Below are 13,672 nucleotides of genomic sequence, written 5' to 3'. Positions count from 1 at the left end.
TAAATTCGTATTTTTCTTCGATTTCTTCTATTGATGATTCTAAAGAAACACTGCCACAAATGTACTTTATGTGTAATGACACACTATGCAATATTAAAATTGATGAACAAGAAGTATTAGACATAATATCAATACTTCCCGTGAACAAAGCTATTGGTCCTGATTGTATTAGTCATAAAATGTTAAAATCCACTCTTTCTACTGTTGTTAAACCACTTACTATGTTATTTAATAGGTCTTTGTCAGATAAAGTTTTTCCATCGTTTTGGAAATTAGCACATGTTATTCCTCTTTTCAAAAAGGATGATCCCTCTGTGGTTTCCAATTATAGACCTGTATCGTTATTATCCTGTGTTAGTAAAATTATGGAGAGAATAATATTTAAACACGTGTACAATTATTTTCATATTAATGATGTATTTTATCGATACCAAGCAGGATTCCTGCCTGGTCATTCAACTGTATATCAATTACTAGAAACGTATCATAGTATAGTTCAAAACATTGATGATGGTAAATCATGTTGTATGGTTTTTTGTGATCTTTCAAAGGCTTTTGATAGAGTATGGCACAAAGGTCTCATTTTTAAATTAAAAACTTATGGTATATCTGGTGATCTTCTCCAATGGTTTTCCAGTTATCTATGTCAAAGGTCACAAAAAGTTATGTATAAGGATCTGTTATCATCAAAACAAGATATTTTTGCAGGTGTACCTCAGGGTTCTGTTTTAGGACCACTATTATTTCTCATTTATATTAATGATGTTGCTGAAAATATGATTTCAATGTGTAGATTGTTTGCGGATGATAATTCCCTTCAACAATCATCATACAATATATTAGATATGGAATACAAATTGAATCATGATTTACATAATTTGGAACTATGGTCAAACAAGTGGCTTCTTAAATTCAATCCATCCAAAACAACGGTCGTTTATTTCAGTAAGAAAAACATTTCTGTTATGCCTAAACTATTTTTTAAAGGCGATAGACTGGAGTGTGTTCCAGTCCACCGCCATTTGGGTTTACTATTGTCACAAAATCTTAGTTGGTCAGAATATATTGATGGTGTTGTAAACAGTGCTTACAATGTATAAAAAAAAAACTAGGCCTCTTAAAGAAATTGAAGTTCAAAATGGGTAGAAAAAACTTATCAAAATTGTATATTTCGTTTATCAGACCTATGCTTGAATATGCTTCAGTTGTTTGGGATGGCTGCTCTAAACAAGATTCTGAAAAGCTTGAAAAAGTACAATTAACCGCCGCTAGAATTGTAACAGGACTTCCGATTTTTGTGTCTAGAGAAGCACTATATTCTGAAACTGGTTGGGAAACTTTAAAAACCAGGCGATATATTGCAAAAATGACAACTATGTTCAAAATTCACACGGGAAGAGTACCTGAATATTTGCATGATATTGTCCCCAATAAGCGTGAGCATGTATCTCTATACAATACCCGTAATAAACAAGATTATATTGTTCCAAGGTGTAGATTAGAATTATTTAGAAACTCTTTCGTACCTGATGCTGCAAAACAATGGAATTTACTAAAAACAGAGGTTAGAGAAGCCATCTCAATCAAAACATTCCGAAAAAACTTGATAACAAAAATTAAAAATCCACCATCATACTTCTCTTTTGGTAAGCGATACACCAATATCATTCATACTAAGCTAAGAATTCCTGTATTCTAAATTATGATCTTTATAAACGAAACATTATTAAAAGTCCCTTATGTTTATGTGGAAAAAACGAAGATGTGTACCATTTCTTTTTTGCATGGAAAAATTATTTTTATGCAAGAAGTACTCTTTTTAATCGCTTGTTCACTCTTGAATTGGTTACTATTGATATAAATCTATTATTATGTGGTGATGTTAATTTGCCTTTACAGATAAATAACAGTATTTTTGCTGCTGTTCATAAAGAGCTAAAGCCACGAACCATCATATTTGGCCCTGTGTTTTTCACAAAAATAAAGTTTCGATTCAAGAAGAGTACTATACGTTAAATGTTAGAGGACAACATACTTCTTTTCCATATGTAACTCATTTCGTTATATAATCCGCCATTAAGCACGTGCGACAGTTGGAAAATGCGACAGTATCATTCAAACGTTAAAAATGCCGATTTTTCGACAGATTTTCCCAAAGTTAGATGTGGCCACAGTCAAGAACAACTTTTATACTAACCATAGATATAGATATCGCCGATACAAATCTTTATGTTTATTATCGTTGTTGTTCGTGGCTGTGGCCAATATGAAATTTAATTTTATATTTAAATTCTGATGGATCAAATAAATCGCTAATTTGTGAATCAATCGTTTACATTCAATTCATGCAATAATAAAAAAAATTATAAATTTCACAAAATATGCTAGAAAATCAGTCTATTGTTCATTTAAAACACTAAATGTAAAGAAGAGTCAACTATATATATTTTCTGAAATAAATATCTGGAAAAACTTATGGTTTTTATTATGAATAGGTCCATTATATATGACGTTACTAGTAATACGTCAGTTGTGACGTCATAAAGGCTGTAAATTATTTGGGATATTGTTGAAAAGTTTATAACTCTCTCGAATAATGAAATTAAGGTATGTCACTCGTGAAATTAGTTATATCAAGGATTTTTTCAGAAGTATATTTTAGATAAGTACTCATAAAGCATGACTCAAAATCACATAGAAAATGGGGGGGGGGGGGGGGGGTCAGTGTGCATCTTGCTGGGCTACGGTACAATTAAGTTGACCTTTTTGCACTTAAATTGTAACTCTTTGGTTAATCACTTTAATCTTTATCATATTTTATCAGATGTAATTATGGCAATAAATATAATTCTAATTTACGTAAAACAGTTTGAATAATATTTATCATTGAACAAATCATGCAAATTAATGCGCAGAAATTATTGTGTGACCTTTGTGCACTAAAAAAGTATCACACTGGGGTACAAAAAATCTAAATAGCCAATAAAATATTTTCTTGTATCAAACTTTTAATGACTTAAGTGCTAATCGGTAGAAAGTATCACGTTGTTAAAAATAATAGAAGAAAAAGTTGGGGTCAGTGTTGTAAATTTTGAGATATTGGACAAAATGTGCGAGATTCAAGCAAAAAACGGTGTAAATTTTATCTTGACTTCTTTAATATATCTTTATTACTTGGCAGAGTCTATAGAGTGAATGTATAAAATTTGTTCTAAAAATATAAATCGAGATCTATATTTAATATTCCTAGCATATCATAACGGAAAATATTCTCTAAGTAAAAATATGTGGGGCTAAAGTTCCAATATGTTAAATTTAACAAATGTGTATATTCTAAGAATTTTCTTCTAAATATCCTTCCACCACAAAAAATTGTCCCTCATAAATCTTGCTTCTTTATGTATTTATGAGCAGTTTTTTTTAATTGAATGTTGAATAATTTGCATTGTTTAAACTAAATATGTTATAAAAATTGAATTGTTATAAATAGTTTTGAAGTTAAAGGATCTGACTGAACTTTTCTAAAAAGCTGACGAGTGACAAACCTTAAGATACTGCCCCTATTTATATGATTTAAACCCAACTGGATGATACCATCAAATTATACGTTATCAGAAATTCCCGCCACGGTGCTTTTCTTTACTACCCCCATCCCCCTCCCTTGAAATAATTCAAAATACTGTTGTTTACAGTGTTAACAGGCATGACTTAAATTGTAAACAAATTAGTAAAAAATGTAACGCAGATATCACGCTAGACCTTTGTAAAACAAGCGAAATAATAATGACATAGCGTGCTGTCCAAAGTGAAAATTAAAAAAAGAAAAGAAAAGAAATGGCAAAAAAAAAAAAAAAAAAAAAAACGCATTAAGATAATAATCTACATTTCCGCACCGAAATTCACCCTTTTGTGTACATGCAGAAGAATCATCTCAGAAGATTTATTAAATTCAGCTATATCGATGACTTATACATGCTGATACAAAATAATGTATAGTTATAGTATACTTGTATATGTGTACCGATATCGACTTTCGTCAAAACACTTGCACTTGACGAACCCGCTTCCGTGATCTAGAACATAGCATATATTTTTAGTATGTCTGTATTAGTGAGGATATTGATGCATGTATACATATAACAAATAATTGATCTTGTCATCATTTGTGAAACATAATTCAAATATACCCCGAGTGAGCAAAAATGCATTAAATGCATGTCAGATGTCTTAGAAATCAGTATAAAATGTTCATGCATTTTTTTGTACTGTGCTCCAAATGTTTCATTGTAACTATCACAATTTAATGCTTCAGATTGTCAGTCAGTGAAAGGGGTAGTGATTTTAAATCTATTTAGGCAAAACATAAATAAATAAATAAGTACACTACATATAATTTAGTAAATTTACCTTAAAGTTTTTATCTGTCATCACTTCTTCATTGCAACTTTATCGTTAATAGTATACGGGTTTTTTTTTATCTAAGAATTCAGCACCGTGAAAACACATGGAGAGAAAGAGAGAGTCCTTAGAATGTGTTTTAAAAAACAAAACAATAAACCGGGAATATATTCTTTGAAACGTATGGTCGTAAGTTGTTAATAGCCTTTTTTTTAAACCCGGGCCAACGAAGTAGATTTTTTTTTTTGTGGATAATAAATTTTACTCTTTTTTAAATCTTTTGTCAGCTTATTCTGGTATAGTATCTTCTTCCTCAGTATTAACTATTACATGTAGTATCATGATATATAGAATGGTAGATGCAAGACTTCCAGTTGAGATTGAAAAAAGAAGGGGGGGGGGGCTACAAGCTAATGACAGCAAAACTTGCATCTAATTTAGTTATTTTCAGTTTATTCTCATAAGTTGTCTTGAATTTAACTTTCTTTATTGTTAATTAATAGAATTCAATATAGTAATTGAAAATTGTTTAATATTTTCCTACACCTATTTTTCCTCAATGAGGGAGGGGGGGGGGGGGCGCCACTTTTCACGAAAAAGAAAAATTCATAAAGAAAACTAAAAATATATATACGACGTATATAGAAGGACAACTCTTATTGGTTCTCTGAGTTAAACCTTTTTAAGCAAGCTTTTCTTGTGTAAAATCAATCTTCCGATGATTGTAGGACAATTAAACAAGGATAAATGAACACATGTACTTGGTTTTCACTTATGATAGTGACCCACATATCAGCAATATAAATGCAGCTCTACTCTTTTTATAAACCAAACAAAAAACAAAAAACGAAAACAATGTGCAAATGAAATCGAAAGTGTGGGTCTTACACTATGGTTACGTATGATAATAACGAAAAATTGCTGATGTTTAATCTTTTGGTACATTTACATGGAAAATAATCATAGAATTTTCGCAGACTCCTACCTTTACAAATTCCTCGCAGATAAGATATTTGCGAGAAAAATATTCGAATATTTTGCAGGAGAAAGGGGGGGGGGGGTGTAGCAAAGACCGTTAAATATATACCGGTAATAATGGACAGTGACAAGTGATTTTTTAACATTTTTTCCCTTAAGAATATTTTTTGAAATGTAAATGTATTCCATATTACTCCAAAGAAACTCACATTTAGGGCTAGAATGCTTTGATGAGTTCTGTTTTACTAAAAAAAAAAAAAAAAAAAAAAACCACTCTGATGAATTGCGAAATCCCTTTCCAATTAATCTAAAATTTTCACTGTTTCTGTATCGAAAACGACGTTCAAATTATTGTTATAAATAAATAAATTGATTATTTACTACTACGTGCCTAGACGCACATGCCAAAGATCAGCTTAATACCTGCAGGCCTGTAAGGAAAAATCCGGAAAACTATCAGCATTTGAAGCATGTCATATATTGTTTATGATGATCAATACTTAACTAGGAGCAAAGCATCGCTCAAAAATGTGTTGAAGGGAAAATAAATATAGAACGTTCCTTCTTTAATATTATATTACATAGGAACCAGGTAGAATAAAAAAATTACCAAGACAGTCACACAAATTATTATACCCCCCGCTTGAAAAGTGGGGGGTATATAGTAATGGGGGTGTCTGTTTGTACGTCCGTAACGCTGTAGGATACACATCTCTTATCTGCAACTCCCCTTATACGACTGAATAAGATTTAATGATACTTTCACAGAATCTTTGTTACAAAGTGCCATGCATTGTGCGCCCTCTGTTTCACTTTTTGATCGGACACATACATGTATTTCGGGTTTCCCATTGTAAAATATGGACTTTGCCATTATAAACATATGGGAGACGGGGGGTATCATTTTGTGAGCCCAGTGCTCACAGTACCTCTAGTTTTTACTACATGTATCTTTAAAATTCAACCAGTTAAATACGATCGAGGTTGCCAATGTAAAATCAAGTTCCAAAATCCTTTAAAAAGTCTTAAATTAATTATGATGTTTATCATTATTGTATTAATACTAGTTTTAATTCAAGTCACATATTCATACGTGTAAAATCGATCAAGGTATTTTTTCCGCCCTAAGACGTTACAGAAAATGACGTTCTACTAACATTTTTCCTTTAAAACACCATTATACTTCAGACTCTCTTTTTCAAAAAATATAATCGATATCGACTAAGAAAAACGGAAAAGAAAAACTAAAAGTCTTCACTATCAATTGACAAAAACCCGTTATTTTTTGAGACAGGGCCATTTTTGATGGTTCGTGGCTCTTGCTCTTTATTGACGAAACATGTAGATTCTCTAGTTGATATGCTATTTAATTGCTTTTTCACTTGTATTAATTGTATTATTTTCTTCTATTTTGCATGACAAATTGTTATATATAAGGAGAGGAACTTTGTAAGTTGTAAAGAACTTGTTTCCAATCCTTTTGATGTACTCAATAAAATATGTTCAAAACAATTTTGCTACATGTATATACATAGTGTCTACATGTACCCAATGATCTGATTTAAAGCTTCTGATTTCTAAATTGCTTATTATCTCCATTTTATTTTATTTTATTTTTTATTTTATTTTGTTTTATTTTATTTTGTTTTATTTTATTTTATTTCATTTTTTATTTTATTTTGTTTTGTTTTGTTTTATTTTATTTTATTTTTTATTTTATTTTATTTTATTTTATTTTATTTTATTTTATTTTATTTTATTTTATTTTATTTTATTTAGGATTGAAGTCGGGGAGTTGGTGGGGGTGGTCATCATCTATTTAATTATCTGTAGTTGGTTGTTTTCTTCCTGTCATTACTAGCTTAAACCTGTCTGTTTTTAATTTCTGAGTGCTAGGTATCTATAAGTATGTTGACCCCATCGAGAACTCTGAAGATTAACTGGATTGTCTCAGCCTGCGCAGCTCTCTGAGTACTACCTGACATATTGTCTGTTAATATACAGATGTATCTAAGATTTATGCTACATGTAGCAAATTCTATTTCTACTGAGCTAAAAATAAAAGGCCCGTCCTTTTTTTTTTATTTTCGCTAGTCCAAGAAGAATCACAAAACACCCAAGACACTTTCAATACTGGTATATTGTTCAAGATAATATGGACATGAAATTTTACAAATAAAATTAATATTTGTTAATTATAAAACCATATCAAAAGTAAAAAAAAAATATCGTCATTGTATATCTACTGAAAATGAAGTATAAGTCTCATTTTTGTTCCCAAGACGTTTTTTTTTTTTTTTTTTATCTTGTTTGTTTTTTTGTTTGTCTGTTTGTCTGTTTCTTGATTGTTTCCTTTTTTGTTTTGTTTTTGTTTTGTTTTTGTTTGTTTGTTTTTTCACATAGAAGCTTTTCGTAAATATTCCCATATCTGTCGTTGATTTACCTTTGGTACATGTACCTCCTCGAGAATTTTTTTTTTTTTTTTTTTTGGTTGACCTCCCCGAGAATTGTTTTGTTTGTTTTTTGTCTCAAAGAGAGAGAGAGAGAGAGGAGGTACAAGACAAATATTGAATTTCTCTCAACACGAATTTCCGGAGCAGTGTCCTATGCATAAAATGGAGAATATTTTTATCATGTGTGGATTTTTCCTCGGGATTAGGTCACTTAATACTTTGAACTTGAAGCGAGGATAGATTTTTATGACTTGATGTCTAAATTTTCATTTTTTTTTTTTTTTTTTTTTAGTATTTTGTTCAGATACGAGTAGTTGTTCTTCACAAAGGAGGTATCTAGTGGCGTTCACGTTATAAAGACTTAGAATTAATAAAGGTATGATTGGAATTTTCCTGCCTATTCCTGCACGTTAAAACACACTGTATTTCTAGATTCAACTTCTTTATAATTCTTTAATACTTTTTTTTAATTAAAAGAAAAGTATCAAAAATGCTAGAAAGGCAATTATCTCCCACCATATTTAGGGATAGAACAATGTTGAGCAATTTTTCATTTATTTCAAATACACTCTTAGCTACCTTAATCAAAAGATGAGAGCGATAGAATACCGACCATTAAAGGCCGACACTTTAATTTACCATGAAAGAGATTCCATTTCCTGTGGATTTCCAAAGAACCATTCAAGTGGACTTAATACATGATGTACGTTGTTAGCATATTCCTACATAAACACGAGGCTTGAAGCTTTTACATTCTATAAAATCGTATTTAACTTGAACAACAAGTCATCTGAAAATTGTTGTCCTTGAAAAAGATGTTGGTACAAGTTGTTGATTTCAAACAGTACTTTCACAAGTAAGTATACTACATTTAACTTCTCTCCTCACTACTTCTTTGTAGTCCTAACAGAATAAAAATATATATCACTTTACTTTTAATTCTTGACAGCAATAAAATATTATGGACCTTTCATTTGTGACGTTGTATTTGTAATAATGTTACATGTACATGATACCCATCCTTACGATACTTGGATTACAATTAGCGAAGAAATATACTTGTTTATATGTTTTCTATGCTTTCTATCAAATAATATTACATAACTCATACCAATTAACCAAATAAAGTGCCAAAAATACTAAGGATGTTCACAGCTTTCTTTGTTGTTATGTTTACTAAACATTATTAGAAATGTATTTCGTAATTAACAGATTTTTCTCTTTCATTTGGTACTGTGGAATGTGAGGATGGGAAATTCCATTTAGATTTAGATCTTACATTCAGCACTGAAGAATTCCAGGTAGGTACACGTAAAAACATCGGGTAAAGCTAGATATTGCAATACATGTAAATCTGTGTTTTTCGTAATAGATTCTCCAACCTTACATGTAATAGAACGGAGACAGATTGATTAGTTACGAGGTTATTACCTTATGGTAGTCCGATCCTCAGGTTCTGATAATCAGCTTTTAAGTAATTGAAAATGCTCACAAAAATGTCTTTGATTTCACATAGTAACGTGAATTTACCCATGGACTCTCTTCAAAGTTCATATTATATAGGGAAAAATATCAAATCTCAAATATATTTTCAGGAACTGCGAATAAAAACACCAGCTATGCATTTTTTAATTGAAAATTGATCAACAAATATAATTTAGGATAGAAAAATACAGTGATCCCCCGTTATAACGCAAACATTTGTACCTTGGTCATTTTGGCATTATAACGGGGGTGGCGTTATATCGGGGGGGGGGGGGGGGAGAAGTGACGTGCACAAATAAATGAAAACAAATTTATTATCAATGTACTACATGTATTTCAAGATTTTAATGCCTTTATATCAAATAAACAAATATAAAAGCTTACGTATGCTTGTCAGAAAATCACTGTTTTTTGAAAAACATATCAATTGTTGATTGTTTTGATGGTTTTATTTTAATAGCTAATCGCAGTAAAAAGTTTATTTCAGATTCAGTTGTTGATTCTTTTGATTCTAAATGCCGTAACAAACATTCAAGTCCCTGTCTGGCCTCTACGTATGTAGGAACACGCGGGGCTTCTTCTTCATGCACTATCGTCCTCTACCTGGTCTGTATTATAATCGTTTGAGTTCGCCACGGTTGACGATATTTCGTCATCAGTAAGTGATTGAGAGGACTCGGCATTTTTGTCCAAATTCAAAAATTCTCGGACGGTCAACCTCATGTAGTCTTGAACTTGTGACAACGACACCGTAAGGTCATAATCGTCGACAGGTGTGCTATTTATAGATCGATTTTCATCCCGCTGTGGATCCAACAATTTCTAATCGTGTCGGGCGTTACACTTTCCCATGCTTATTTAATAAAGCGAATACCTTCACTTAATAATACTTTCGGTGCATTATTTTTGTCATAACAATCCACTAAATAGTGCAATTGTAGTTTTCGATAATGTGCTTTAAATGTCTGAACAATTCCAGCGTCTAATGGTTGTAAATGACTCGTGGTGGTAGGAGGGAGAAAGTGAATTTTTACGTTTGTCAATTTTGGAATAGCATGACTCGGGGCATTGTCCATTATAAGTAAAACGTTTCTATTTTGCACACGCATTTTTCTGTCAAATTTCAGAAGGAACTCTTTGAAAATTAATGAGGTCATCCACGCTTTTTTATTAGCGGTATATTCAACATAGAGTTCATGATTAAAGTTTTTAAAGCACCTTGAACATTTTCCAATTACAAAGGGCTTCATTTTTTCACTACCGTCCGCGTTACATACAAGTGATACAGTAATTCTGTCCTTGGATTTTTTAACACCCTTAGTAGCATCCGCTGTTGTCAAAGACCTGTCTGGTAAGATTCTTTAAAAAAAAAGGCCAGTTTCGTCAATGTTAAAGATGTTTTTTAAATCATAGTTGGACATTGCTTCTCTAGCTTTCACTCGTCCGTCAAAAATGAGATCTGGATGAATTCCTGCACTTTCACCAGATATAACATGGCAGGAAATTCCATGTCTGGTTTTAAACCTATTAAGCCACCCATTTGAATATCTGAAATCGTGAACACCAAGATCATCACCAAATTTTTTTGCTTTTAATTTTAAGATGTCGTCAGTCACTGGAATATTTTTAGCCCTTGCATTCGAAAACCACATGTACAGAGCATCCTCCATGTTTTCGTGATGGGCCGAACGATGCCGTTTTCTTGGGGTAGACGAAACATCGTCAGCTTCCCTAGCTCTTTTTCCCGATGTTTGAAGAATATCACCTACAGTCCGTCTTTTCACATCAATTTTCCATAGTTCCGTAAAATAATTTGAAATTTATTGCTGCGAACGCTTTGGGTTTTTTTCGTGATATTTAATGATAACCAGTTTTTGTTTCAATTCCAAGATAACGCGCCTTGATTTCGGCGAGTCAGCCATATTCAGACTTCAAAAAGAAGAGTAAAGATTTGAACTCAAATAATTATGTATGTAACTTATTATCTACTCCAAACTTTGATACCTGGAAGACTAATGGCGGATAATTGCTTAAGATTGTTCACTGAAATTCCCTCCCCGAAGATATAATTAGCGGTAATTATCGGGGGTGATTATAACGGTAATGGACAGATTTGTACCTGAAATACGTTGGCGGATGGCGATAGTCGGGGGATGGCGGTAAAACGGGGTTTTATATAGCGAGGATATCGGGACTTGACTTTTTTTTGGCGGTAGGCGGGGGTGGCATTATAACGGGGGAGGACTGTATAGGTATCCAGGCATTTAGAGAAAATGGCATCTTATTTATGCTTATACAGTATTTAAGTTCCTCTTTCTACTTTTATTGTCATATAATACATATGTAAAAAGCTTGTGCTATCATTGCTAGACATCACATATCACATCTAATTTCATATCATGCTAATAATTAAGCATTGGTACATGTATCTAATGCTAGACTAAAGAAAATTCGATTTCTTCAAAAATGAATTCATTTTTTTCTTTTATGGGGTACAAATGTCAACTTTTTACAAGACCGTTTCTAAGACTTCAAAGAACCTTGAATCATATTAAGATGCATAAAATGAAAATTGTTGCATGAAAACATCTCAATTTCAAGCTTCATTTTGAGACTTTTTAAATAAAATGGTAAATTTAAGAGTTATCCTTCCTGGCTGAGGATCGGATATCCTTATTTTTTACATTTGGGTCACAGCTATCTACTCGGTTGCTTTTATAAGAACACTTTATAATGTACAGAATTTGAAAACTGGTTCATTTTTTAATCTTTCTGCACTTAAAATTCATAATTCGGGTAATAATGACAAGTTTTTCTAAACTGGGAGGTTATATACATGTACATGTATAATTACAGAATTTTGGACCCCAGTAACTGTGTTGTTGATGGGCTTTGATAGTGACTATACTGTATGTTACTGATGGGCTTTGTTAGTGACTATGCTGTATGTTACTGATGGGTTTTGATAGTGACTATACTGTATGTTATTGATGGGCTTTGATAGTGACTATACTGTATGTTATTGATGGGCTTTGATAATGACTATACTGTATGTTATTGATGGGCTTTGATAGTGACTATACTGTATGTTATTGATGGGCTTTAATTTGATAGTGACTATACTGTATGTTACTGATGGGTTTTGATAGTGACTATACTGTATGTTATTGATGGGCTTTGATAGTGACTATACTGTATGTTATTGATGGGCTTTGATAGTGACTATACTTTATGTTATTGATGGGCTTTGATAGTGAATATACTTTATGTTATTGATGGGTTTTGATAGTGACTACACTGTATGTTATTGATGAGCTTTGATAGTGACTATACTGTATGTTATTGATGGGCTTTGATAGTGACTACACTGTATGTTATTGATGGGCTTTGATAGTGACTATACTGTATGTTATTGATGGGCTTTGATAGTGACTATACTGTATGTTATTGATGGGCTTTGATAGTGACTATACTGTATGTTATTGATGGGCTTTGATAGTGACTACACTGTATGTTATTGATGGGCTTTGATAGTGACTATACTGTATGTTATTGATGGGTTTTGATAGTGACTATACTTTATGTTATTGATGGACTTTGATGGTGACTATACTGTATTTTATTGATGGGCTTTTCGGCCGCCCTGTTTTCCGCTTTTTTTTTATTTCAGTCCCCTGTCTCTGCTTTTCCGCGACTACTCGCTGCTTTTCCGCGATTAGTTTTTACTATAAGTTGTGTGTTATCTTCTTTATTTGATACCTCCTTTCCGCGATTTTTTCAAGGGCCAGGGGTAGTGCTTAGCATCAAACGGTTTTTCTCATAGAATTGTAGAAAGTAGCAGTGAATATTAACTCAGGAGCGATAAAAAATTAATGGAATAAATCTCACAGTTCACACTGGTCGATGATAGGTTTTATTAGTTATAGAAATTGTTCATGCTGAAACAAATCGTGGAAACCAAGTATGTATATAGTGGACACACGTACAGAAAACTCAATGTTTTAAATAAAGGCGATGTATCGTTGAAAAAGTATACAAAGAAACGTTACAACTGATGCAAAAGGAGTTGCTATGGTAAGATATTTATCTGGCTAACGAAAGATGTACATGTTAAATAAGTCGCGGAAAAGCAAAAATATGTAATCGCGGAATAGCAGTATGATTTGTCGCGAAAAAGCAGGATTTTTTTTTCGCAAAAGTGTAAATGAGGGCTTTTACGCGATATTCTTAGGATAGAGGGTTTTAAAACGATCATCATGAAATTAAGGCTCCATAGAGTTACATTTATATATGAAGCGAGGACTTTCAATACCTTGTTCTTTGTTGCAATTGAGCTTTATTTGATTGTTTAGGTTTGC

Source organism: Saccostrea echinata, unplaced genomic scaffold (genome assembly GCF_033153115.1).
Source record: "Saccostrea echinata isolate AGI-Se365-2 ecotype Australia unplaced genomic scaffold, CSIRO_AGI_Sech_v1 ptg000014l, whole genome shotgun sequence".
Lineage (NCBI taxonomy): Eukaryota > Metazoa > Mollusca > Bivalvia > Ostreida > Ostreidae > Saccostrea > Saccostrea echinata.
Note: the sequence above shows the minus strand (reverse complement) of the source record.